At 54.3% G+C, this 25,280-nt stretch overlaps 1 protein-coding gene across 6 annotated transcripts in view; it reads left to right on the forward strand.

Annotated features, from left to right (window-relative positions):
* Nucleotides 1-25,280, forward strand: part of WNK2 (WNK lysine deficient protein kinase 2) — a 160,328-nt gene that overhangs the window by 1,928 nt on the left and 133,120 nt on the right. The window lies entirely within an intron of this gene.

Here is a 25,280-nt window from a genome sequence, read left to right on the forward strand (position 1 = left end):
TGCAGGTGGGGTTTGGTTTGGTTTTGGTTTGGTTTTTGTGGATGCAAAGGCTCTGGACTTGCATTTTTCATAACCTTGCCCTCATGTTGGCTAAGTCAGCCCCAGCCCTGGAAGATTATATAAATGGTAACTCGGGCTGTCCTGGGCCGGCCGTGGAAGCTCGGGCAGCACCTGTCACAGTGGGTATTTATTGGCCCTCCCTTGTTTGGGGGGACAGCTGTCAGGCATGGGGCTGGACCCTGCGAGAGCTGGCCATGCGGATGTAAGCCTACCCCAGCGCCCTGGAAAGTTAGCTGGGCCTGCCAGTCCTGACGCAGGCCGCCTGCCACACTGCAGGCAGCCTGCCTTTTTGGCTCAGAAGTGGGATTTGGTTGCTTTGTCCTCTGGGCCCCTGCAGGGTGGCCTGTGTGTGTGTGTGTATACGTGAGCTGGCTAATTTGTCCAGTGCCCACCTGTCCTCAGCCTTTCTCCTGAGACAAAGAGCTTCGGAGACCACCCCTCCTCAGAGCTCCTTGGTTCTGTTGTGGAAATAGGGACTTTTCACGGTGGAGCCAGGGGTGACCTATTGAGTCCCCCTCACTGAGAGGGACTGAGAACTCCCCTCCCTCGTGGTTGCAGGTTCGGGGACCTGCTGAGGGGTGGCCTCAGTGGTCTGTGGTCTGGGGCCCTGGGGATGATGTGCTGGGTTGGCATAGGAGTGAGCCGGGCATCACTGCTGTGTGTGAACGCACAGGGGAGAGAGGACCCGCAAAGGGAAGCCCGGAGAGGGAAAAGAGGATTCCTGATTCTAGAGTGTGGCTGTGTGCCTCCCCTCCTCACCTTCTCGCTCTTGCAAGTGACCTGGTGTGGCACTCCAAGCACCCCTGTGCTGCGGAATGCCTCTGCGGGTGGAGGACAGGAGTGGGGGTGCTGCAGCAGGCAGGAGCTGAGTTAGACTTCAGCAGCAGAGCCCAGCTGATCTGGTTGAGGCATTGCAGGCGCATGTGACCCTCGGAGGAGGTTGTTAATTCCCATTCCCTTTAAGGCGAGGCAAGCTGTTCTGCCTCTGGGTCCCTAAGCAGGGCGGCACCAGAGTGGAGCCTGGCTGCTGTCCAGGGGGCTTTTACTCCTGTACTCTGGGTGGGAGTAGGAAAGTGGGAGATGGCTTCTAATCTGTCTGGTTTTGCTTCTTATACAGTAGTTACTGGGGGCCCCATGCCAGCCGGGAAGCTGTTCCTGTATCTCCCCCAACAAGAGGGCTGATATGCAGCAGTTAGGGTCAGCTGCCTTCTGCTGGGTAGGTCTGAGAGGGTTTTACACCAGAGGGGGCTGGGAACCAGCTTAGGACAGCAGCCGAGAGCCTGCTGTGTGTGCACTCTCCTTTTCACCGAACAGGAGGCTGTTGTTTCCCCCATTTTATTGTTGAGAGCCCACCAAGGTCACCTGTGAGGATACAGATGGTGGAGGGGGATTGCTGCATCATGGGAAGAGGCCACCTGGCGTGGCCGTCCTTAGGAGAGGAGATAAGGGTGGAGGGCAGGGCGCCAGGTTAGTCCTCTCGGACCACCAAGCACCAGGGAGGGCGACAGGTGGCATGCTGGCTTTGCGCCTGGGGAGGGGGTTTCCTAGTGCACGGGGTGGAGACGTTCATCCTCCACCCAGCCCCCAGAATTCCCAAGCATCAGGGCTCCCACTGGAGGGTGGGTTGCCAGGAGCATTGCCTTCAGTCCGGGGAGCTTTGCGGTATTCCTCCTGCCCTCCAACCCTCCCTTCCCCAAACCCCATAAGCTCCTCAGCTGGCATCTTTGGAATGCCCTGGAAATCGACCCTCAAAAGTCTGTTTCCTCCTCTCAACCTTGGGACCATGGGGGGATGTTGGCACCTGCCTGCCTCCCGCAGAACTGAGATAGTGTCACCCGCTTGCTTTTTCCCGGGTTCCCTGCCAAGGGGAGGAAGGGCCGCATTTTTGGACCTAATAAGTCTGGCTTGGAGGATGTAAGATTCCCCGTGACTTCCAGTTTCCTTCTATAATTTAGTGTCAAAAGAGCTTTGCAGAAAGAGCAATATGTGTTCATATCACAGTGAAAGGCAGCGAGGTGTTTTCATCTCCTCAATTCTCCAGACGTTTGAAGCTGACATTGATTTTGGGGGGGAAGCCATTTTAAAATATTACCTCCCCTTCTGGTTTCTTTTGAATGAATGTTCATTTCTGGCACCAGGACACATAAGAGCAACAGGGAAAGTACAAATGCACCCAGAACCACTGCCTTTACTCTGGCTCGCATTTCCCACGTCCCTGTGGCCAGCTCTGGCCCCTCACAGACCCCATCCTGTCAGACAGTGCACGGGATAGCTGGAGGCTTCTGGCTGACTCTGGGTCGCCTGGGGTGGGGGTAGGTGCGGACCACTGACATGGTCTCAGGTGACTCAGGCACCCTCTCTCACCTGCTGATGCCTCTGAGCCATGGGTGGGGCCTCCGAGCAGAGAAAATGCAGCCAACCCAGATCCCAGACAGTGTCTAGAAGCCTCGTTGGAGGCGGCCTGTTGGCCTTTCCTGGACCACCTGCTTAAGTGTCTTCCTCGAGAACTTGGAGAGAGCCTTGGTTTTCAGCCCCCTTGGTCAGCGCTGCACGCTCCCGTCAGCAGGCCCCTGTCTCCAAGGGTCCTCTGTGCTTCCTCCTTCTCACAGAAGGCTGCTCTGAGCTGCGGTTACAGGGTTGGGCACGGCCTCTTGGGGGATTCCACCCGCAACTCATGTTTCCCTCGCTTGTGCCCTGGCCTGTGCCCAGTGTGGGAGTCATTTAGCCTCATGGAGGTGTCAGTCCTTGACCCTCTGCCTGGAATACTTGCAGGGGCTTTGAGGGCCATGAGAGTCCTGAAGAGGTACCATGGGGCCTGAGCCCCCATCAGCCAGGGACAGGTGTCTGGACCCCTCAGGTGTCATCATGAAGCTGTCCTGTTGCTGCTCTGCACTGCGTAGAGGTCGCTGGGCTCCCGTGGGGTGGTGATGGCCTGGACTCCAGGCCAGGGAGAGGCTGTGGACGTGGGGACCGCAGGATCTGCTGATGTCTCCTTCGTGTGGCCACGGAGGACTCGTTTTTTCCCAACTTACCCACCGCAGCCAGACCTCTGTGTCACCTTCCTGCACCCTGGCCGTGGATAATGCCTGTAGGCGCCTGTCGTGTGCAGCCGTGCCGAGCACGCCGGTCCCCTTGCTGTCCTCAGAGGGTGGCCAGGTCTGCCTGCTATTGGTGTGGTCTGGCACCTCTCCCATGGCTGTGGGTGCCCCACCTGTACTGGGCGCTGAGCTCACACACCTGACCATACAGGTGCATCATCGCCTTTCATAGACCAGGCACGTGCCCTGTGGTGCTGGGCAGCCGCAGGCCCAGGGTTGAGAGGTCTCCCCTGTGGCCTCATGTGGGAGGGTCAGGTGTTGCTTTCAGAGCAGCCACAAGCAGCCCGATCTGGCTGACGCGGGGAGATGAGGGGATGTGCAGAGGAGAGGGTGCTCACTTGCTGGAGCGAGATGCTTAGAAAGGGCTCAACTCAATTTGGTTGGTGGTCACCCTGCTTTTATATTTTTATTTTAAAAAAATCTTCTAAGGGCGCAATTTTGTTGGAAGAGGTGTAATTGGAAAGCAGTTGGGTGTCAACACTGAGCTTGCTTTCCCAAATGATGTTTCATGTGTCATCTTGACCACAGTGCTGGTTTGGTTGGTGAGAAAGGCTGGTGCCAACTTCCTGAGAGGCCTGTGAAATGCACTGGGGAGGGGCCCATCAGTGCAGGAGTGTGGGCATCCTGAACCCAGAGGCCCCTCCCCTATCCCCAAGCTTTGTTGGGGAGGTGAGTGTGGTCAGCAGTGATGAACAAGCAGCCCGAGCTGTGGGTCACCACTGTGGGCACATTGGGCATTGCAGCTTATTCCCTGTTGGAAGCACGTGCTCCTGTGGCCTTGAGGATACCTCAAGGTATCCTCAGGGCCCTGGCGTGTGAGGGTACCAGGCTGAGCGTTTTAGGCCTGAATTGCCCAGTGACTTGGACCCCAGGGGGAGGATCCCCAGACTGTCTAACTTGGGTGGAGGGCTAGTGGGCATCTCCCCACCTCTCGTGCCATTTCCAGGTAGTGACTGGGTAACTCTGAGGTGGGTGAAGCTTTGCTGGTGGACTGCTAGCTGGAACATTATGGTGGCAAGGGAAAGAATTGATAAGAGGAGCATAGAGAGTGGACGTTCCCTGGGGTTCCCCATGCTGGGTCTCGTGTCCGGGCTCAGCAGCGCAGGCTGGTGTGGTTTATTGGCTCAGCAGGCATTTTTTGAGCATGTGTCCTGGTTCCAGCCCTGGTGTACCACAGTCAGCAGGAGAGTCAGGTGGGAGAGCCAGGTTCTCACAGAGGAGGGGTGTTTGCGAGAGGCCTGCAAGAAGCAAGGGAGTCAGTCTGTGGAGAGACTGTCCTGTGGTCCTGGGCTGGCTGGACTTGTTGGGTGCCTGCCACTTACCTTCCAGAACGGCTGACTCTAGCAGCCCTCTGCCTGGCTGTAGGCATCTCTTGGGGCCAGTAGCTTGGGCTGGCTTCAGGCTGGAGCTGGATGATGCCGAAGGTGAGGACACAGAGCTGTAGGTCACCGCTTCGATGGAGAAGAGCTTGACTCAGTCCTGCAGGGGTTCAGGCCACAGGCTCGGGTCTCCTCTGTGGTCTGCCTTGGCTGAACGGTGCCAGCATCTGCCTGAGGTGGTGGGAAGGGGTGCTTAGGAGCCTCGCAGCCAGGCAGGGCACACTGTGCAGTGCACACAAACACTCTGGGAGCATGTCCTGCTGCATTCGGACCCCAGCCCCACAGCTTCCCAGTGGGGAGGCCATAGAGAGGGCACCTGCCTTTCTGAACCCCGGTTTACCCGTCCGTGCAATGGGGATGGTGCTAGCCAACTCTCACAGGGCCATGGGGACTGTGGAGAGGTACATTCAGCGCCCAGTATGCAGCACTGCTGGGAGCAGGCACTCAGAGTTAAGCCTCTTCTCACCCTGCAGATAAACAGTTTAAGAAACTGAGATTGAGGTGGAAAGCAAGCTGAACCTGGAGGAGCAGGGAGGCCTGCCTGAGGCTGGAGGTGGGCCCCTGGGGTGGCCCAGGGGCCTCCAGGTGCAGGCAGGCTGAGGGCCCTGTGCCCCTGCAGCTCTACCTGAGCACCTGGCTGCTGAGCTGCAGATGAGGAAAGGGTGTGAATGAAGCAGCTGGAATCTCTAAGAAGCAGATCAGGATCTGCTTCTGGCCACGGACAATCCAGGAGCTGTGTTTTGGGTGGAGAGGCCCCCTGGTGAGGATGCAGAAGCCCAGCCTGTCTGAGGTTGGCAACCTGAGTCAGCTGTAGGTTTTCCTGCTTCAAGTATTTTTCATATCCAGTTCTGTTCCTGAGAGACTTGAATTCTAAGAGTTCCTGGAATACTTGATCATTACCTCCAATTTATGTCAGTGTTCTTTAAATAAATGTTAAAGTTTTGGAAAAGAATAAAAGAAACATGATCAAGGCAGCGTGGTGTAGGGAAATAGATCAATGAAACAGAATAGAGAGCCCAGAAACAGATACACATAAATATATGACCTGACCTTTGACAAAGGAGCAAAGGCAACACAGTGGAGAAAGATGGTCATTTCAACAGATGGTACTGGAACAACTGTACATCCACATGCAAAAAAATGAATATAGACACAGACTTTATACCTTTCACAAAAGTTAACTCAAAATAGATCATAGACCTAAATGTAAAATGCAAAACTGTAAATTTCCTGGAAGATAACATAGGAGAAAATGTAGGTGACCTTGGGTTTGGCAGTTACTTTTTAGATACAACACCACAGATGTGATCTATGAAAGAAAAACTTTCTAAGTTCAGCTTCATTAAAATGAAAAACTTCTGTTCTGCAAAGGCCTATAAGCAAATGAGAAGACAAGATGCAGACTGGGAGGAAATCTTTGTCAAACGCATATCTGATAAAGGGCTGTTACCCAGAATATACCAAGAACTCTTAAAACTTAACAATAAGAAACCAGACAACCAGATTAAAAAATAGGGGCTTCCCTGGTGGCGCAGTGGTTGAGAATCTGCCTGCTAGTGCAGGGGACACGGGTTCGAGCCCTGGTCTGGGAGGATCCCACATGCCGCGGAGTAACTAGGCCCGTGAGCCATAACTACTGAGCCTGCGCGTCTGGAGCCTGTGCTCCGCAACAAGAGAGGCCGTGCACCGCGATGAAGAGTGGCCCCCACTTGCCACAACTAGAGAAAGCCCTCGCACAGAAACGAAGACCCAACACAGCAAAAATAAATAAAATAAATTAATAAAGTTCAGAGAAAAAATTCGTCATTATAAAAAAAAAAATAGGCCAAGACCTTTTTTGTGGGTCACGGAAGGGGAACACGGAACCATGGTCCCCTCCTTGCCTCTGACCTTGGCTTCTTGAACAGAGGAAAGCTCGGGGGTGGGGGTGGGGGGAAGTGGGCTAAAGACCGTAACAAACATCTTATCAAAGAAGATATACAGATGGCAGATAAGCATATGAACAGACACTCCACATCGAGTTTCATTGGGGAAATGCAAATTAAAACAATGAGATACCACTACACACCTTTTAGAATGGCCAAAATTCAGAATACTGGCATTACCAAATGCTGACAAGTATGTGGAGCAACAGGAACTCTCATTCATTGCTTGTGGGAACGCAAAATGGTACAGCCACTTTGGAAGACAGTATGACGACATCTTACAAAACTTTACACTCTTACCCTATCGTTCAGCAATCATGCTCCTTGGTATTTACCCAAATAAGTTGAAAATCTATGTCCGCACAAAAGCCCGCACAGATGTTTATAGCAGCTTTATTCATAATTGCCAAAACTTTGAAGCAACCCAGATATCCTTCAGTAGTTGAACAGATAAACTGTAGTACATCCAGACAGTGGAATATTATTCAGCGCTAAAAAGAAATGAACTTTCAAACAATGTAAAGATATGGAAGAAGCTTAAATGCACATTAGTAAGTGAAAGTCGCCGATTTGAAAAGACTGCATACTGTATGATTCCAACTATATGACATTCTGGAAAAGGCAAAACTGTGGAGACAGTTAAAAGACCAGTGGTTGCCAGGGGTTAGTGGGGAGGGAGTGATGAACAGGTAGAGCACAGAGGATTTTTAGGGCAGTGAAACTATTCTGTGTGATACTGTAATGATGGATACATGTCATTGTAAATTTGTCCAAACCCATAGAATGTGCAACACCAAGAGAGAACCATAATATAAACAATGACTTTAGTTAATAATAATATCAATATTGGCATGCCAGTTATAACAAAGTACCACACCAATGCAAGATATTAATAATAGGGAAAACTGTGTGCAGGTGTGAGGGAGTACAAGGGAACTTTGTACTTTCTGCTCAATCTTTCTAAAAGCCGAGAACTTCTTTTAAAAAAATAGTTCATTAATTAAAAAGCAAAACGAAGCAGTATAACAGCTACATTAAAGAAGTATTCAGAAATGAAAAAACTACTCATAATTCAAGTGAATATAGCTACTTACTATTCTTGCACATTGCCTTCAAGTTCTTGTTTCCCCATGTATATCTTTTATAAATACAGCTATAGTTACTAAGTGTCACAGCTTTTATTTTTATTTATTTATAAATTTAAAAAATAAAGTTATGTATGTATGTATGTATGTATGTTTGGCTGTGTTGGGTCTTCCTTGCTGCGTGCAGGCTTTCTCTAGTTGCGGCGAGCAGGGGCTACTCTTGTTGCGGTGCGTGGGCTTCTCATCGTGGTGGCTTCTCTTGTTGCAGAGCACGGGCTCTAGGCACGTGGGCTTCAGTAGTTGTGTCACATGGGCTCAGTAGTTGTGGCTCGTGGGCTCTAGAGAGCAGGCTCAGTAGTTGTGGCGCACGGGCTTAGTTGCTCTGCGACACGTGGGGTCTTCCCGGACCAGGGATCGAACCCGTGTCCCCTGCACTGGCAGGTAGATTCTTAACCACTGCGTCACCAGGGAAGTCCCATCACTGCTTTTAAAATTTATCTTTTTATTTGTTTCTAGAGTGTCTCTTAATGCAATTTATTGGTTTGCAAGGAGAGGCTGTGGTTTGGGGTCCATTCCTGTCTTTGTGCTTTGTGTTCCGGTCCTCTTGGAGGGGTTTTCCAGAAAGCCCCACCCAACTGTGCTCTGGGGGCAGGCTGCAGGCTGGGCAGAGCGTCCTTGGCCATAGAGAGGTGGCCCTGGGTTGTGGGCTCCCTGAGCATCTGCTTCCAGGGGCTTCTGTGCCAAGCGGTCTTCATGCCTTCATGGCACAAGTCAGGAGGACTGGCCAGTGGTCCCCCTCATGCGCCACCTCCCTGAGGACCAAGGCTGGTCAGCCCTTGAGCTGGGGGTATTTCCCAGGTGTTCAGGAGTGGGGTATCTCTATGGTGGCTCCAGAAATTAAAGATGGCGTGGCATGAGCCCTGCCGAGGCACATGGGCGGAGGAGCCAGTGGAGTAGAGAGCGGTGCTGGGCGAGGCTTGGTGCCCACAAGTCCTGGTGGTTTGCACAGGGCTGTCCTGGCTCGGCTTCGGGCGCCTCCTTGGCAGGGAGGTTCAGGCCTGGCTGTCAGCTGGCCATGGGCAGGAGGGCAGGAAAGAAGCTGTGGTATGGTGAGGGCTTTCTTGGATGTCTGGACCCATGTGTGAGTTTATCAGGTCCTCAGAACCACTTTGAGAAGTTTTGGGACTCTGTTTTCATAGATGAGAAGGAGACTCAGGGAAGGTGGCTCACATCCAGGCTCACACTGAGAGACAGCAGCTGGTGGCGCGCTTCCTGCCTCTCCCCTGGATTGTCATTTTCCATGTGTGTTCAGAGGGTTGCTTTGGAAAGGGGTGTTACTAAACAGGCTTGAAGAGTGCTGGGTCAAGCATGAATTGCTGTTGTGGGACTTCTCAGAGCCTTTAAAGTACTCGCTGTGTTGTGAAGCTCTTGACAGGGTGTGGGAGGCCTTGCACCCCTTTCACCTTTTCTTTAGTTTTGCGAACATCTCATGGGACCAGGATGGGCCCCGAGGAGTGTTGGCTGACTGTTGGTAGAGTTCCAACATTTCCAACATTGGAACATAGAGTTCCAATGTTCCCATGGCATGTCTTGGCTGCGTTGCAGACATTGCAGACATGGGGGTTCCCATCTCACTTATTGGTGGCGCTGTTGGCAGCACTTGGATCTGGACATGGAAAGCTGGACTTGCCCTTGAGAAGACTCCCTACCTGTCTCAGGCCAGAAGCTGCCCTGGAAGGACCTGACCTCCTGATGTCCACTTTTCCCCCCCCAGGCCTCCTGCTTTCCTGGCTGTCTGTGTGCTTTCTCAGGAGTGGATAAGCTGGGAAAATTCTTAGCTGCAAGCCAAGTGTGGCTAAGCAGTGCAGACTTTTGATCATCCCCAGAATCTGAAATCTGGGGATGGCCTGTCCAGGGCCCTAGTGACTCAGCAGTGTTGGCAGGGAGAAAGGTGCTGTCCCTCTTTCTCTTCTACTTTCCTCAGCCTTGTTGGATTTGTCCCCAGTCTCGTCGCCTCATGGTGGCAGAAAGGCTGCCATAGTTCCAGGCATCACAACCATATTTGAAGACAGGAAGCAAGCAGGTGGTTAGGTGGTGGTTAGGTAAGGTGTCCATATTTTAATCCATGCAGGAAAACGTTTACCAGTAAGCCTCTTTGGTTTTTCTGGTTACAGTGAGATTGTGTGGTCTCCCTTAGCTGCAAGGACATCTGGGAAAGGCTTGATGGCATAGATGGGTTATGATCTATTCCCTGGGGCTGGGCACAGTGGGTTTTGTTGGTAGACAGGGGTGGCAGGCAGTGGGCGAGTGCGAGGAGTGCCTGCCCGTGTCTGTCTTGGTTACTTTGTCCCCCCAAGATCTTATTGGTGCTCATTACCTCATCCCTCCAAGATCTGATTGGTGCCCATGTTTGATGAGGCCCTCTTCCACCTGGGCCTGTCTTCCGAACAGAACAACCCACATACCCTACTGCTTCTAGGTGCCTCCAGGGGCTGCCATGTCCTGCTCCTTCCACCTCTCACCTCCAGGAGTCTGTGGCTGGGACCCTGTGACATGGCCTCCCAGCTGTCTACCCGCTGGCCCTACCCTCTCCTCTTTGCTCTTTCTCTGAGCTTTCTCCTCTCTGGCAGCAATCCAGTTTACACTTCCCCACAAACTTCTTATTTTGAAAAACATGGATGGGGAAGTTGGAGTTACCAGTTGTAAACATGTTGCCACATTTGCTTTATCTCTGTACCTCTGCATAGGTTTTATTCTGGCCCATTTCCACCTTGCCCTGAAAACTTCAGCACACATCTCATATAGGAGTGAGGACGTTTTCGTACAAGTTTTCATAGCTCAGTGTCACACTCAAATCTAACTTGGGTGCTGTCAGCCACACGTCTGACGTGGACTGTGCCTTCCTGATGGTTTTCCTGTTTGGATCCAGGATCCAGTCAAGAGTTATGCACTGCATTTGGCTGTCATGTCAGTTTTAATCTAGAACAGTCCCTCCCCACAACGTGCTAGCCCTGGACCCCCTCCAATGAGTGGGGGTTGTGAGGTTGGAGGAGGTGGCGGATGATGGATGGGGAGGCCACTGTGGGGTTTTGTGGGGGACGTTTCAAGCTACCTAAATTAGGGCTTGGGTGACGGACATGACAGATGCTGAAACCTGAAAAAGAAAAAACTGCCCCAAATCTCTTTCCTCTGACGTAGCTGTTTTCACTTTGGTACATGTCCTTCTTGTCTCTTTTTTATGTTCTGGGTGTTTTGCAAAGTCATAATTGTAGCATTTGTGCTAACGTGTGCAGTGATGGTGAATCACCACGTGGCCTGCAGCTCCCACCTCCTTGAGCTTTGGTGAGAGCCCAGCACTGGGATGAGTGGATCCACGAGCCTCCCCTTTCCCCTGGGGGGTGAGTTCAGGGTGGGCTTACACCCAGCCCTGCCCACAGCTGGGCCCAGGTTTTTGCATGTTCCTCTCATCTCCAGACTGGGGCCAGACGTGTCAGGGTGCTTCCGCCTGCACCCTGTGGGATGCAGCTTCTCAGCCTGGGTGCTGCTGTGGTCCCCCAGAAGGAGCTGGCTGTTGTACTGTGTCTTCAAGCCAGGAAGTCCTCTTGCTGCCTTGGCCAGCAGCAGTCCACTGACACCTGCCTTGACAGGTTCTGAGGCATTTCTCCTCTTTAATTAAGAGTTTCAAGCAGGAGAGGAAATTTGGCCTTTTTGGAGGAACACTGAAAGCTTGAAGGGTGGAGGAGACTGGATGGGGGGCAGGGCAGGGGTGCAGTCACCAGGTGCCTTCCTGGGTGTGGTGGGGGCCCATGTGTGCTTGGATTTTGGAAATACTCCATCCTCAAGTGTTTTTGTGCAATAGCAGTAATTGACTTAAGGGGACTGCAGGGTCGTTGGTTATCAGCATTGCGAGGGTCCCCTGCCACTGTTGAAAGACCCCCTGCATCCTCTCAGGTGTTCCCAGTTGGAAGCATGTTCCCAAAGGTCTCGGTCTGGATGGCCACAGCCACAGGCAGAGTGAGCTGGTTCTAGGGGACCGTATGGAACAGTCTAGATGTCTGCACATTCTCGGGCCCTGGGGACCCAAGCAGCACCCCGCCTCTCCCTAGCTATGCACTAGACCTATGACATACGCGAATGATACGCTCTAGCTTTTGCTTGGGATGGTTGCCCCCACCCTGCATGATGTAGGTCTTGGCCTGGTCACCTGGACTGTTGGGCTCCTAGGGGGACAAAAGCTGCCCTCAGTGGTGGCTGTCTGTGCTTTGACAAGCTTCCAGACATTTCCCTAGGGAGATCTGATTGGGGTGGTTCTGCCCCATGATAGCTGCCTCTGAGCGTTCTGGGTGAGGACTCTTGGGTTGAGGGCATGGGGCCTGGACTGTGGGCCTTGTGTGTGTGCTGAGTGGTCCTGAACCTGGAGCCACCATGTGGGGAGAAGGTTATCAGTTGCGGGGAAGCCATTTCTTGGAGAGGGGTGGGGGCTGTGTTGTGTGGGGAGGGTGGCTGGCTCTTGGTGTCTTGGGTGGCCAGGCTGGGCAGCTGGGGGTTCTGGTTTTACCAGGGGGTGTCGGAGAACACTGAGGCTTCTCTGTTAGCACAGGTGTGGTGCTGTGAGTGATTTGGAGTCCCACAGTGGAGGCTGGTTCCTGGGGGTGGTAGAGGCAAGGGTGTTCCCAGGCATTGGTGGCCCTGGCTGTGAGTGGGATTCTTGGCCTTTAGATGCCGGTGGACCCACCTTCCCCACCTATACTGTCTCATGGGGGTTGGGGCCCAGCCTCAGAAGGGCTTGCCTGTCCCCTCCCATCTTGCTTAGTTGCTTTTGCAAGTTGGAGGTTAACATCCCCTGGACAGCACCCCTGGGATACATACAGGACTGGTGTGGGTTTTGGGGCCCTCAGGTGGTCTGCCCGGGCTGGGGTCTGGTTGCTGTGGCCGCAGACCTGGCTCAGCCTGAGAGGAGGTATGCACAGATGACTGCGTTTGCTGTTTGTGAAAAGAAGGTTAAAAAGGAGACTGGAAGTGAATAAACGCAGCTAGGCATACTTCAGAGGAAGAGGACAGGATGAGTTTAGGGAAAAATGGCAAAACACATGAAAGCCTATCAGAAATAAAATGAAGCAAAAGCAGATGAAAATAAACAGTGAAAGAGTTTTTAAGAACGGGATAGATGGTACTCTTTGAAAGTAAAGGACAATAAAAAGCTGAACAGTAGAGGGGCGTTGCTTTATTATTATGGAAGTCAGACTGCTGGAGCCTACAGAGCAGGTCAGTGCATTGTGAGCCCTACCTGGCAGAGGTAGACGTTTCCCGGTAACCCCGGCCCCGGGTCCTGTTGCCCGCCTACGGTCCTGTAGATCGCCTGCCTGCCCTAGAATTTCCTGCACGTAGATCACACAGTGTGTGTTCAGCCTTCTGTGTCTGCGGCCCACACATGTCAGTATGCCCTTTGGGGCTCAGCCCTGGCTGCAGCGATCAGCAGGTCGGTCCCTTTTCTACTGTGTAGGTGTTCAGAGTCTGCCTGTCGATCCATGGACAGACTTGGGTGGTTTCCAGTCTGGACCGTAACAGATTGGAGGGAGGAGGCTGAGGTGGGCGTGGGGGTCCGGGGCTGCTATCTCCCTGTCCTTGGCAGCTCTAGGCCCCTGCTCGCCTGGGCTGGAGTGGGTGCCCGCTCACTCCCTTGCACTTGACTTCCCGGGAGTGCTGAGTATGCAGAGCCCTGCAGCCTGTTCCTGTGTACTTCTTGCAGTGGGGACAGCATAGAGGCAGCCTGCTCTGGGTTCTGTGTCCAGACAACAAGGACCCAGACCCATGGTGGGCATGGTTGCTCCCGTCGGAGAGAGCAGCGGCCGCCCTGCAGGAAACCTCACCCCTCTGGCTGCCCCCTGCCTACTCGCCTGCACCTCCGCCTGTCCTGGGGAAGCGTGGTGTTTGGCTCCCGGCTGGCCCGCCTGAGATGTCTGTCAGCCTCTGTAAATATTTGATGACGGTGATGATAAAAGACAAAGCCCTGCTCTGTTCCTGCAGGGGAGCAAGATGGTGACTCTGGAACGTTCTGGCCCTGCTGGCTGCTTCCTGGAGAGTTTTATAGATGCATTTTTGAGGCAGGCCCTTTGTGTCCTTGATCTGGCCAGGCAGAGCGGAGGCAGCGTAGCCAACTTTCCACCTGGAGCCAGGCTGGGCCTCTGTGAGTGGGGCCGGCCAGGCCAGAGGTCACAGTGGGATCTTGCCCTTCAGATGTGACTTGGGGCAAACCCCTGGCCACAGGTCCTGGGGAGGAACGCGGAGGAGCCGGGGGACTAGGGTTTGGCACAGGCGCCAGACTGTACAGCAGAGGGGTCTGTGGCTGGCCAGTACTGTCAGGCCCTGGTGGGCTTAGCTGGGCCGTCATGGCCGTCATTGCATGCCTGCCCCCATGCCCTGTGGCCCTGCTCTTGTGGTCCTGCTTCCATAGTCCTTGCCTTGTGGCCTGCATGTAGCAGCAGTGGCCCCTGACCCTGGCTTCCCCACCACTGGCTGTTGCTTATGCAGGTTGCGTGTGCGGTGAAGAAGCCGCATCAGGCCTTGCTGGCCTTGGTGTGCATTTGTGTCTGTCGCCTTGGGTCTGTGTGCCAGAGAAGAGGCCTGCCTGCCCCGTGGGCGCCTCTGTGGGAAAGACAGGCCCTTTGAGTCAGCCTTGCCGCCGGGGAGCAGGCCTCCAGGGTTCTGGAGTCAGGGCCACCGCCCTACCAGGCAGTGAAGCCTTTCTCCTTGGGCGGGGCAGGAACTGCCAGTGGGCCTCTGTGCCCCTGGGGAGTGGGTGGGTGCAGGCGGGTGCTCCATGGCTGATGGCCTTTCAACAAAGGGTTTCTGCTGGGCTTTCTCTTTGGAGGAAGGAAACTACTGTGGGCGGAGAGGAGGGTAGGTGTAGTTTGCTGGAGGTTGAATTATGAGGGTTTCAAAGGACCTTGCCTCTGAGTATAATTATTAATGGTCGTGATAACAGCTACAGCAATTTCCTGAAAGCTCACCGAGGCCCTGTGCTAACGTGTGTGCTTACGTTTCTCATTGAGTCCTGGGTTGCGGCCCCAGGAGGCTGGCTCGTCTCTGAGGCCCATGAAGGCTGGGCTTGCTGGAGATGTCCTCCACTGCCCTGGGCTGCCTTTGCTTGGGATTCCTGTCCCCCACTCAGAGTACCCACAGTCTTGCTGGGGCGGGGCGAGGCTGGAGGCCCCGCTGCCGGGCCTGGAAGGGCCTTTCCTGGGGGTTGTGGGAAGGGGGCCAGCCAGTCTGACTCAGGCGGAGGGGGGGCACTGTCGGGGGCCTTGAGCATGCATTGCTGAACCTGGCTTGTGACATGAAGCTGGAGTGAGGGCACTGGGCCTGGTGGGCGGGATGTGGCCCAGAGGAAGGTGGGGTGGCCAGGAGGGGACACAGGCATGGCAACGTGGACAGATGGCGCCTGCGTGGGCAGTGATAGTCGGGAAGTAGATGAAAGAGGGCCCACGTGAGGCTTCCTTCTTCATTTTGAGAGGGGAAAGATGAATTAAAAAAGATGGCATTGCCGCCTCAGCATGAGGCGTGAAGCTGGGTGACAGCCGGCCCCAAGGAAGGTTGGAAGGGAGCCTGAAGTAGGCGGCTGCTGGGTCCAGGCCCAGGGTCAGGTGGGCCAGGAAGGGGTGTGGGAAGCTAGATGATGGAGGCGTCCACGGCCTTATACCCTAACCTCTGAATATGCCACCTGTGTGGCTAGAGGGACTTTGCAGATGCAGTTGGATTGAGGACTCTGAGGTGGGAGATGATCCTCGATTATCCACGTGTGCCCAGGGTCATCACTTGGGTCCTTTATAAGAGGGGGCAGGAGGGTCCCACGGAGACGTGACTACAGAAGCTGGAGGATGGAGCCATGAGCTGAGGAACATGGTGGCCTCTAGAGGCCGGACAAGGGGATGGATTCTCCATGCAACCCCAGAAGGAAGCAGGGAGATGTGTGACACCTTGCCTCTGCCCACGAGTCTGCCTTCTCGCTTCTGGCCCCCCAGAACTTTGAGAGAATGTGTGCTGTTTGGGCTGTAGTGGTGGCAGCTTGTACAGCAGTGACAGGAAGCTAGCCAGCCTGCCTCCTGGTGGACAGAGCACAGCTCGGGGCTGGACACCCAGCAGGCCAGGAGAGGCCGCCTGTGGGAGGAATGTCCGGGGGTTTAGGGGCTGTGGGTGGAGCCACTGGTGGAGCCTCCGGACCGTGCTCCCCCAGGTGGGTGTCAGGGGACAGCTGGCTTGGGGAGAGATGTGTCTGGCGTGAGTGCTGGAGCCGAGGGGCTCAGGTCAAGGAAACACACTGGTGGTGTCATAACCTGGTCAATGGGTATGAGGGGCTGTTGCAGGCTCTTGGGGGCTGATATGAAAACAGGGTTCACGGACACGGGCCTGACAGCTGCATGTGAGGTGGTGGGAGCAGTAGAGACAGAGAGTGGCCGTGGCCCCTTCCTGGGGACCTGTCCATTCAGGCAGCCTCCTGGCTCACATCACTGCTGGGCGAGGCAGAAAGCAATGACGCCTCCAACTGTGACATGTGATGAACAGCCTGTGGCCCCACGGACGGGTAGGGAGGCCTCTGGGGAGAGCTGTGAACAGAAGCCTGTGCACAGTGGGGAACCTCTGGGCAGGGATGGCTGAGCAGCCAGCCCATGGGCCCTTAGGGTTCTATTCTCAAAGCTCCTGCCCAGGACCTAGCTCTGGGGCTGGTGGCACATGTTACCCCCATCTGCCCGTCACAGAGCTGAGGGGACCTTACCTGCCAGGTGGGATCTCCCAGGGCTGGGGTCTCCATGGCAGAGAGAGAGGGAGTGCAGGAGAGGCCACGGCCAGCTGTCCTATGGCCACTCCCTCAGGCCCCCTCCTGGAGGGCCGTCCTGCTGCTCGCTACAGGCTGAGAGAGGTAACAGTTTTAGGTGAGAGAAGTCGGTGAATAGTAGGAATCAAGGCTCTCTGGGGGAATATGTTGGACTTGTTGCGCTCAAATCAGAAAAGCGTTCCCATTTGTGGGAGATCCTGTTTTCCTCCTTCCATTCAGTTACAAGTATTACTGTTTAGCGGCCTCCCTCCCCAAAGTCTGTATTTGCACATCAGCTTTACCAGTGATGGGGGGCAGGAGGGCCAGGGTTGGCCAGGTCCCTCCCTCCCGCTGACCAGCCTCTCTCCTGCCCCCTGGTGGTACCTCTCTGTTCTTCCACCCCATCTCTGTCCCCCCATATCCCCTTGCTGTATTCCCCTCCCCCACTAGTCCCCCTGCCCCGTCTCTGTCCCCACCCCTTTCTGGCAGGAGCCCTGTATCCATAGCAACAGTTGCTGCTGTGGAAACCGGTGCCTGCCTCCTCATCCCGTGGGGAGGTATTTTTGGCACTGCAGAGAGATTTTTATGTTCAGTTTTGACTTTTACTCTCTGAGTGAGCACTACACAGACAGAGCTGGGGGCAGCATTCAAGGCGGCCTTTGCACTGGGGGGCACCGGGCCTGAGAGCCACCCTGTGGTTGTGTAGATGCAGGCCCTTCCCCATGGGATCCTGTAGACTCAGTCAGACATGCTGGCTCCTTTGAGCAGCCTCTGGGGCCGTAGATCATGGGGTCCACAGATTGTACTGGGGGCTTTAGGCAGTGACTCTGGACAACGGGAGAAACCCAGGGGGTGAGCCTGGACGTGTGAAGTGGTTTGACTGAAGCCCCTCAGCCTTGGGCCTGAGCCAGTGGTCATAATAATAGCTCACTGGGAGTACCCGGGGCATTTGCTTTTGGGGCACCAACCCAGCCCTGGCCCTGTGTGGAGCCTAAGGCTGCAAGTTCCTGTGATGCTGCCCAGGGCCCATTTTACAGATGAGGATACTGATCCCACCAGGGTGGTTTTGGGCACTTTTGCTAGGCATCTCCTTCTGAGACGTCTTCCTGTCCCCCCAAGGCCCATGGATGGCATGATATCTGGGGTCAGCTTCTTCCATCATTTCTTTGGGGGCTTGGACTGTACCCCTCCCTCACCCTGGTCTTGGCAGCTGCGATTATAGATGACCCCAACATGTGGCACCTGCCTTGACGCAAATTCGCCCCTTGCCGGGGTTGCTACTGGGATGTCCAGGAGACCCCAGGGGCGTGGGATCTGCCCTGTCTGGCCCTGGCACATCCTGGCATTGTGGCTGGGGGCTGGGGGTTCCCAGGTGTCCTTGATTGGGACGCCAGGGAGACTGGTGGCCACATGGCTGATGGGGTGGACAGGTCTTCCCGTGAGCCAGTGCTGGGGTTGACGTGTGCCGGGCCTGCCCTTGAGGAAGAGTCACTGAAGATGGTCCACAGTGCATCTGCTGCCATTGGTGGGGAACTGTGGCCCCTCGGGGAGGGAGTCCAGCCCCCTCTCCTGGTTTCCTTGTTGGGGAGGTGGCTTGGGTGTGCTGCACCCCAGGGTGACTAAGAGCTGCTCCCTGACCCATCATCTCTTCATCTTCCAAGCGGCGGTGATGACAGCTTGCAGGGGGCCCTGGCGTTGCCCATGATGCCCATGCCTGGCCAGGTCTCCCTGGAAAGGTCATGCCCAGGGCGTCCAAATCAGAGGCAAGGCCACTGGTACTGACTGAGGGCCAGAACATCCCAATTGTTATTGCTGACTTAGCACCATGGAAATTCCAAATAGGACAGAAAAGTAGACTAACAAACCTCATCCCACCCTGAATTATTATCAGGAGTCTCCTGTACTTTATCTTCTCAGATAAACTCCCAAGTGCAGACCTAGGGCGTCAGCCCTGCCCAGATCTCTGGGGGGACCTCAGTTGCCACCCCTGACAGGCAGGACCCTAGTTCCCCCCAGCTTCCGCAGAGGGTCTCGTCTCCCATTAAGCAACACACGGTAAGTGCTCAGTGCACACTCAGGGGGATTGGACTGGTCCCTCTCCTTTGCCCCCTGGAGGAGATGGAGCTCAACCGGAAGAAGCATTCAGCATTTGTGGGTTTTACAGAATCAGGAATTCTGCCTCCAGTGAGTGCGTTCGGTGCAAAGCCAAAGCCATTTATAGAACAGATGCCAAAGGGAGCATTTGAAATAAACGCCATGGTAACCTCACTCTAGGGAGGAAAAGAGCCTTGCAGTAAGCATTGCTGCTGCCCAGAACATGGTCCGGGGGTGTAGCCGGTGAGTGCTTTTTGTTTGTAGTTTCATGAAGTTCAGCAGATTGCAGAGAATGGGGGAAACAGAGGGAAGGAAGAAAAAAGTCCCTGTGCCCTCCTCCCTGAGCGCAGCCCCCATTCTCATTGGCTGTTTTGTTCTCACTGTGTGAATCTTATTAAATCCCAGCCTGGTGCTTTTCACCCTTGCCTGCCTCACCACTTTCCTCAGTATTTGGGGTTTGTAACTGCCCCGTGGACCACGTGACCCACATCACCGCTGCCAGGCCTGGGATGTCTGGTTATTTCTTGAAATTATAAATAACCATCCAGTGAAGAATTCCAGACACACACACACGGGCATCGTGGTTTTGGATGACATCCCTGGGGGGGGGGGAGCACAAGAGTGAGAGTCCCAGGTGGGAGCTGCAGGGCTCGAGACAGGCTGTGGGTGCGCTTCCTGGATTGCGGTGCCTGCTGGCATGAGCAACTGAAAATGGAGTTTTTGTGTTAACGTTATCTGCCACTCTCTTATGCTGTGTTCTCTGAGAAATATTTTAAATACAGCAGAGGAAATAGCTTTTTACGGGGGAGAAACACCCGACTCCTGTCACTGGTCCAAGTGTGAGCACTTGCTTCTGCATGTGTCTCTGCTGCTCCTACCCGTGTCCTTTTGCGTGTGCGCCTTCGCACACGTGCAGTCGGGCTGTGCTCAGCACTTGCCTGGCTGCTCAGATGTAGGGTTTGGGGTGCCTTGCTGAGGAGGAGCAGCTCAGAGGAGACAGCTGTGCCCGGCAGAGGCAACAAATCCTGCGTTGCAGGGAGCTGAGCGTCCGGCTGTGCGGCCTCGGGCAAGCACCTGCCTCTGGTAGTCTAGTGAGGGTGGTATGAGCACTGGGGGTCACCACTGTCCAGTGGCCTTGCAGGGTACCCTCCGCCAGGCTTCTTCCTGGGTCAGGGGTCAGAGGGAGGATGGTTGCCAAGAGTTACGAGATGATGGTGACCCCGGCAGAGAAGGCCGTGAGCAAATGAGTCGGCTGTGTCCCGTGGTTTACATTGGCCGAGTATCTACACCTGTCTTAGGCATTTCCCGTGCCGCCAGACCACACAGGGAGGTTCCCCATGTCAGTGGCAAGGAAGCCGATGGGGCTGGTTCATGTGGGTCACGTGATGCCTAAGTCCTGGCCCTGATCTAGGGGGTTGTGGGTGCCTTGCGGCACAGCAAGGGAGGAGCCCACGTGTGGTCTGAGGAGTGAAGGGTGTTGAAGGTCACTGAAGAGAGCTGTCGCTTTCTCAAGGCTCTGGGCTCTGGTGGGGAGGGGAGTTGTGCTGTGAGGATGGTGGAGTCGGGGAGAGTCAGGGCTCTGACCCACGTACCTGGGTGGGCAGGCCCCGTGGCCAGGTGGCTGACGTGCTGACTGCTCTGGGCACTGTCCCTCATGGGGAGTGGCATCCCCACCTCTCCCTGCCGTCTCTCCACACTGTGATGGTCCTGCCTGTGTATTTAGGGAGAACCAGGGGTCTGGGGGACGTGGAGCTGTTTGTGCTCCTGGGGCCGGGTAAAGAGACTCTGGAGTGAGTGCAGCTGGGAGGGGTGTGGGGGAGGCCAGGTGCCACATGATCCTGTGCCGGTGGCTGTGGTGCCTGCCATAGCCTGGGTGCTGACTGGGGCAGGCTGTCTGGGAAGGGGTATGAGCAGGACTTGGTTATCTGCAGAGCAGCCCTGGGAAGGATGAGCTGGAGGGTGAACTTCGGGAACTCACCCTGCCCTCTGCTTGTGCATGTGTCCTGGGTTCTTTCAGGCCTCCCCGCCTGGAGCGGTGTGTGCACCCCACTCTGAGATCTGCCCGACTTCTGCAGCCATGCTTCACCCAAGTCAACCATGTTCCCAGGAGCCCGCACGCACCTGGAGGCAATGGGAGCCAGGTTGGCCGGGTGTCGCGTCCTGACCTGCTGCTTGTGGAGGTGTTGAGCTTCTCTGAGCCTCAACTTCCTCTTCTGTAAAATGGGGGCAGCACCGACTTGCATGGCTCATAGGGTTGAGCACCAAAGGCAGGGGTCTTGTCTTAAGGTCACCTTAGTGAACCCAGCGTGTGGCTGTACAGCAGGTCATGGCTGTTGGTAAATGTTTGCCTGAGGGAGACATAGATGCAGGTGTGGAGGAGGTGGAGGCATTTCTTCACCCATCAGGGTGTAAGTGACAAGGAGAGAACTCACTGACACCAGCTTTCCCGACCCTGAGTTCACAGGGTGTCAGACCTCAGAGTTTCGCTCCTGGGCCTCAGGAACCTTTCCAGCTGTTGGAGGTGAGACATAACAGGTGGAGGCAGAGAAGCCCCTGTGGGTTGCCAGACATGGCATCTGTACGTCTCGGTCGTGAAATGGGGAGGTGGCTTTACCATCCCCCGGGGAGCAAACCCTCCTACAGAAAGGAGCTAGTGCCCCACTGAGCACTAGCTCTGCATTGGATTTGGGATTCTCTTCTGATCTTGGGAAGACCATACCATCGTCCCATAGGTTACTGGGGCCACAAAGATGGTTGTCTTTTGCAAGTATGCCCTGGGGAGACCTGGGCTGTAGGGCTGGATAACCCAGGAGGGCAGGATGGAGGGTGACAGAGAGCAGGATAATTGGGGTGTTGTGCTTATTTCACCTGTCATTTCATTTTACTTCATTTCACTGTGTATTTGTAATTTTTGGTCATTATTTCGTTGCATACTTGTGTATCCACATAGTGGTAGTTTTAACAACTAAGGTGTGGTTTCAGGTGTGTCTGCCTTGTTACTGGACGAACCAATCGTAGAACTCTGGGCTTTGGGCAGTTTAGAGTTTGTACTTAGAAAATTTGTTATGCATGCTTTTCTAAGTTTTTTAGTAGTCCAACTAGAGATTACAACAATGTATCCTTGGTTATTAAAGCCTGGTATGAACTAGAACTTCTACCATATCCCGGGCAAGGCAGGGGTCTTGGAACATGGAATTTCATCTACCCACCCCTGCCTGCCTTTTGTGATATTGTGTCTAAGATTTTCCTGTGTGTTTGAATTTGCAGGAGGTTTGTTTTGCTGCAATGTGCCCTGGTGTGATTTTCCTTGTATTTAACCTGGTTAGGGTTTATAGTACTTACTGAATCAATGTCTGGATGTCTTGTTTCAGTTTTGGAAAACTTTGGGCTGTTATTTTATACATATTCCTTTTGTTCCATTCTTTAGGCCCTCTTGTTCCAGAACCCCATTTCTGCATAGGTTGGACCTTTTCACTGTGTTCTATGAGTTTTTTAAAATCCTCTTTCCTGTATTGTCCATCCATTTGCCTCCATGTTACACTCTGTATATTTTGTACTCACCTATTTTCCAGTTTGCTGATCCTGTCTTTAGCTGTGTCTAACCTGCTGTTAAACCCATATATTGAGTTCCCAGTTTCATTTCTTGGTTTTAGCTTCCATTTGATTCCTGTTCCATAGATTTTAGTTCTGATGAAATTATCTGTCTCACTTTCTATTTTCTTGACCACACTAATCAGGATTTTACAGTCTGTGTCTAATAACTATAATATTTGGGTCCTCTTGTAGTTCATTGCCATTGTCTTTTTCTTCTCTCATTTGGCTTTGTCTCCTAGTCTGCCTGGCCATTTCAGATTTATGTGTTTAAAACTTAATGGAGGGGCCTCCCTGGTGGCGCAGTGGTTGAGAGTCCGCCTGCCGATGCAGGGGATGCGGGTTCGTGCCCCGGTCTGGGAGGATCCCATATGCCGCGGAGCGGCTGGGCCCGTGAGCCATGGCCGCTGGGCCTGCGCGTCCGGAGCCTGTGCTCCGCAACGGGAGAGGCCACAGCAGTGAGAGGCCCGCATACAGAAAAAAAAAAAAAAAAAACTTAATGGAGGTATTTGAGGGAGGTTGTGGGTGATTTTGTCTTTCTCTGGAGAAGATTTACCTTTGTTCCCAGAGGCAGTTAGAATCAGAGGAGATCATGTTAATCCAGTCTGAAATCGAGCTGATTCAAAGCTGAGCTTCAGCCTTTGTGAGGGCTGCTCTGTTCCAGTTTATCCATTTTCCTAGCACTTTGTCCTCCTGGGGGGACTAGACTAAAGCCTGGGTGTTCTCTGAGGCCTCTCTTCCTCAGCAGTCCGTGTCAGACTTCTGAAGCTCTACCCAGCCTTTCAGTGTCTAGTCTACTGCATAGTGCCGATGCTCTAAGGCAGAGCAGCACTGGTCCTACAGAGATGTATTGTGAGCCATATGTGTAATACATAGTTTAATAGCCACATTAAAAGTGTAAAAAGAGGGCTTCCCTGGTGGCACAGTGGTTGAGAGTCCACCTGCTGATGCAGGGGACACGGGTTCGTGCCCCGTTGCGGGAAGATCCCGTGTGCTGCGGAGCGGCTGGGCCCGTGAGCCATGGCTGCTGAGCCTGGCGCGTCCGGAGCCTGTGCTCCGCAGTGGGAGAGGCCACAACAGTGAGAGGCCCGCGTACCGCAAAAAAAAAAGTGTAAAAAGAGCATGTAGAGTTAATTTTAATAATATATTTTCCTTAACTCAATATACCAAAAATACCTTTTTAACATGTACAGTTGACCTTTGAACAACACGGGTTTGAACTGCATGGGTCCACTTAATACATGGATTTTTCCCCCACTAAATACATGCCACAGTATTACACAATCCGTGGTTGGTTGAATCCATGGATGTGGAACCATGAGTATGGAGGGCCAACTGTAAATTTGTATGTAGATTTTCAACTGTGTGGAGGGTCAGTGCCCGCAGCCCCCATATTGTTCAAGGAGCAGCCCTAATTAATGTAAGATTATTAACGAGACTTAAAAAATTCCTTTTAAAAATGCTATGTCGTAGAAATCTAGTGTACATCTTACACTTAGATTACATCTCAGTTTGGACCAGCTGCATGTCAAGTGCTCATAGCCACATGTGGCTTGTAGCTATTGTCTTAGGCCACACGACTCTAGGGGAGAATGTGCTGAATGTGGGGCTCCCTTCTCTTCAGAGGAGTCAGACCCAGACCTTATCGCTCATTTCACATGCATGTGCCCCATGTGCCTGCTGTCTTGTTTTGACTGTGGCCCCAGGGCTTTTGCTGCCATCTTGGGGAGGAACCAAGGAGTTGGTTCACAGGATTGGGGCAGATGGGAGCCACTGGGCTTTCCTTCATTCCAGACAACGCTGAGCCTCTGTGGTCCTCTGTGGCCTTGATCGCATGTATTGTCCACCTGTCAGTGCCTCCCCCCACCTTGTGTTCTGGTGCAGCACCTGGCCCAGAGGGACAGCCCCAGCTTCTTGTCCTGCATCCCTGGTACAGCGTGTGGCCCAGAGGGACATCCCCCTGCCCTGTACCCTGGAGCAGTGCCTGGCCCAGAGGGACACCGTGGATGTTTCCGTCCTGGGAGCATGTTCACTCAGCAGACACTAGCCTGAGGCCATCGGTCTGCAGCCTGGCCCGTGAGGTCATCTTACCTCTGTTGGTCAGATTACTTGGGCTGCCCAGGACCTCTGGACAGGAGAGGAGTGAGTCTGGGCCACTTTTTTCTGGGGTGGGGCTTAGAGGACTTGGCTGGATGGGGCCTTCTGCAGTAGGAGGCATTGGGTTCGCCCTCCTCTCTGCTCCTGAGCAGCCAGCGCTGCAGGTCTGCATGTTCCCAGGCTTGGAGGTGTGTGGGGGAGGGTAAATACTTTTTACTTTCTGGTGGAGTGTCCGTAGCATTCAGCAGATTGTTACAAGGACCCTGCACCCCACTGCTACCCTAGGGTGCCCCAGCCACAGGGGAACCCTGTACAGGAAGTGGGGCCAACGAGGAGGCCCCAGAGGAGTGACTGGTCGACAGCCCAGCCCTGGTGTTGGGCAGTGTTTGCTGTCCTGCCCGCTCCTCCCCACAGGTGCTGTCCTTGGTTGAGGTGTTCATCTCGGCTGACCCACGTCCATGGTGCGTCCATATCTACCTTTAGGTGTCCCTGTGGAGAAGTGGCCTGGGGTGGGGCCAGCCCTTCCTAGAAACCAGACTCGTGGTGTGGTCAGGTGTAGGGGTGGCTTCCGCCCAGCCTCTACCTGCTGGGCCTTGGGGCCACCTCAGGCTAGTGCTCCTGGTTGGGAGGTTGTAGGGGAGCCAGGGCTGACGCAGGGAGTGGCCAGTGGGATTTCTCTTGCTAGCTCCCATGCTCACCAGCCTCCTGTTTGCATTTCACACCATGATGACCCACTGCTCTGGCCCAGGGTCCCAGGGTTAGAGCAGATGTACCCCTGAGAAAAGCAAAGCCTTCCCTCCTCTCCCTTGGCTGCCATCGTCCTGCATGGGTCTGCTGCCCTGGCCTCCTGGTTTCCCATGCCCCACTGCCCTGTTCTCCCTTGTCTGCCTGCTTCTAGGAGAGAACGGACCTGAGTTTGGTACCACCCGCACGAGGTCTCCATCCTTTCCCATTGTATGGAGGGGGAACAAGTGCGGTGAGACCACAGCTGTAGAGTCAAGACCCCATGGCCAGGCCAGGAGGGACTAGATGGACCGTGGAGGGCTGACTCCCCAGGCCTTGCCAGGGAGGCCTGCTCAAGGCCGCTGTGACGGGACGAAGTGTGTCTTGGCCGTGGCCATCTGTCATTACCTGGGACT

This window comes from Mesoplodon densirostris, chromosome 6, assembly GCF_025265405.1.
Source record: "Mesoplodon densirostris isolate mMesDen1 chromosome 6, mMesDen1 primary haplotype, whole genome shotgun sequence".
NCBI lineage: Eukaryota > Metazoa > Chordata > Mammalia > Artiodactyla > Ziphiidae > Mesoplodon > Mesoplodon densirostris.